At 30.1% G+C, this 2,817-nt stretch overlaps 1 long non-coding RNA gene across 1 annotated transcript; it reads left to right on the forward strand.

Annotated features, from left to right (window-relative positions):
* Positions 1–312: 312 nt before the first annotated feature.
* On the forward strand, positions 313–910 carry LOC119687022. Its single transcript, XR_005253079.1, has 3 exons — positions 313–511; positions 596–683; positions 751–910. It is a non-coding gene; the product is annotated as an uncharacterized LOC119687022 (long non-coding RNA).
* Positions 911–2,817: the final 1,907 nt, after the last annotated feature.

The following is a 2,817-nucleotide window of genomic DNA, read 5'->3' on the forward strand; positions in this document are numbered from 1 at the left end:
ACCACTCGTTATCGGATTTCGACCTGAAGAAGCGCTTCTCTTCAAACCTCTGATGCGTGTGCACTGTTCGGTTCAAGAAAAATAAATAATGGAGAAAATGTCTTGAACATAGCTAGTGAATTGCCAGTACATTGGTTTGTATCTGAAAATCAAATTGATTTTATTCAAAACATCATATTTACATCAGTATGTGTCTTCAAATGCACCATGTAAATGATGTTTTCACTATTATTGGTGATGCATGTATATTTGTACAGGAAAAGAATTATATGGCAATATTTGTCGAATTGACATTACAGATACATAAAAAAATGAAAAGTTGAGCATCTCACATAACGTTGCACATCTCCACAAAATTAACATAATTTATACTTCCCTGGAATCATGCAATCTAATCCTGCTAGAATCCGTGACTCTGATGACCGCTACAAGGATATTTTAAGCGAAGCTCGCAAAAACGTTCAAAAAAATGTAGCAATATTTGTCCTTATGAATGCAGCGATACGTATCAGTGCGTATCACAAATGAATTATCATTTTTAACTATCATTTGAGCAATAAAATAATTTTTTAATTAATTTTTTTTATTTATTTAGCTGCGTTGCTGGTCAGGAAATTCAATTTAATTTAAAAATTCAACAAAAATCAGATAATGAGGACGAGTATCTGCACGGTTTTTAGGAGGTAAACTTTTTAAATATATTTATTTATTTGTATTATTTGCGAATTTTAAATAAATTCTATATTTCAGTGTCATAAATTACTTCTAACATTGATTTCAATAAAGCATACTCGCCAAATACTTTTAGTTATGACAAAATTATTTGCAATATCGTATGTCGTATGGCGTACTCTATTCTTTTATTGATTTAATGAAGTTTTAATAAAATAAAAGTACGCAAACAGACAAACATCTATTTTGTGTATATTTTTAAATAAAATTAGATTATTTCATCTATACATATATTTATGTATATCGCATCTATTTGCAACAGAAGAGATGGAGGAGTTCAATAAGTAACTCTTTTGTATCTGCTACATGATATGTATATGTATACCTGTCTGTCATCCAGGATGATGTACTTATTCAGACTTCCATGTGGCAAAATATACTAGCGTTTATATAAATTTTATGAAGTACAAAAAATTAATATGTGTGATTAATAAATCTAATTACATATATAGATGTGTTGTATTAAATGAAAGACGGTTTTGCCAAAACTTTTGATTACAAAACTTACTAAAGTAATAAAGTTTAATCTATGTTTGATTTTGATGTGATAACCAACCGAGGAACTACAACGCCGGAACTCCAAATTCACACTATTCTTCATAATTGCCTAATTGCGCTTGCTGACACTCTTTTAATTCAATGTCAACGTTTGCTGATATTAAGTTTCTTCTTTGGAAAACCCAATGATCGAAATTATAAAAAACAAAATGTGTAGATAATAAGATCGAAATTGAGTTTGACGAATTCAGAAAATTTGGTATGGTATTCGCTTGTCGCACCATACTTTAATCCAGTAATTTGTGGAACTCATCTCATCTCATTTTCAAGGTGGCCTTCAAAGAAAATATTGAGTGTATCTCTATACTTTTCATGGTGCCTGAAACTGGTAAAGGCGTGAGAGAACCCATTAATCGTCTAACCTTAATGTCTAATATTAACCCGAAATTTGTTAAAAAATCTGTACCCAAAATCTGCGATATGATAATATCGCCTTCCATGCCACCCCGAATAAAATGGGTTCATTGCTGATGTTTGCTATTATTTCGAACTTGACATCCAGATCTAAACTCTGAAGTTATGAATTAATACAGAGCTTTCGCCGCGATCTTGTAAACCAAAACAAACGAAGAGATCCATTTAGTTTTAAATTTGATTTACAAATAAAAAAAATAATGAAATTGTTATATATATATATGTATGCAGGAAGGGTAAGATCTGGCAACACCGAGAAAAAGTACTAAGCAAAAGTAGTCCGAAAAGAACTGAGCGTTTAAAAAGACGTATTAACTCATTAACATTATTATATTCATACATTTTGATTTTTGTATTAAATAAATAATTTGTCTATTAAATAAACATTTCTATATATGTATATATAAGAAAAAAAACATTTATATATACATATATATATATATATATGTACCAGTAGCGAGGCGTCAGCTTATTGGCAAGGTGTTCACAATTTGATCAAAACTGAATTCCAACAATAACATATTCCCCTTACTCCTGAGTTTTGTCCTTTCTACAAGCAAAAAGCGCACAAGACCAACAAAACAATTTGTTTGAATATTCGCAGCCTGTGAACCACTGATTTTTACGGTAAATAGCTGTAGGAAAACGAATTAAAACCTTTTTTCAGAAGATCGTTTAAAAAATGATATTTGAATCAAATCTTTAATCACACATTTATCCATTTCTAAATATTATTTTTCACTTCAAAATTCTTTAATTTTTTTCTTTACTTTTAACATTTGCTAATATAAAATTGCAATAATGACTTTGTTTTTGGTTTATTTCCAACCTCTACATAAGAGTAATAAACTTTCATGCGTTCATTTACTCTTTTACTTTGTATTTACTATGCCCAGTTCAGTTTTTTTACTGAACCATTTGCCCATATAAAACGACAACCGTGACTTTGATTGTACTTGCACGCTTTGTATGAACTTAGGGTTCAGTTTAGTCGACTGAACCTCTAGTCAAATGTAAAGCGATTTTCGCTCAGTCATTTCTTTTCTCTTTTGTATTTACTTTGCATAACATTGGAGGTTCACTTTTTTTATTGAACTGCTTGCACACATTAAT

The sequence above is a fragment of the Teleopsis dalmanni genome, chromosome X (genome assembly GCF_002237135.1).
Source record: "Teleopsis dalmanni isolate 2A chromosome X, ASM223713v2, whole genome shotgun sequence".
NCBI lineage: Eukaryota > Metazoa > Arthropoda > Insecta > Diptera > Diopsidae > Teleopsis > Teleopsis dalmanni.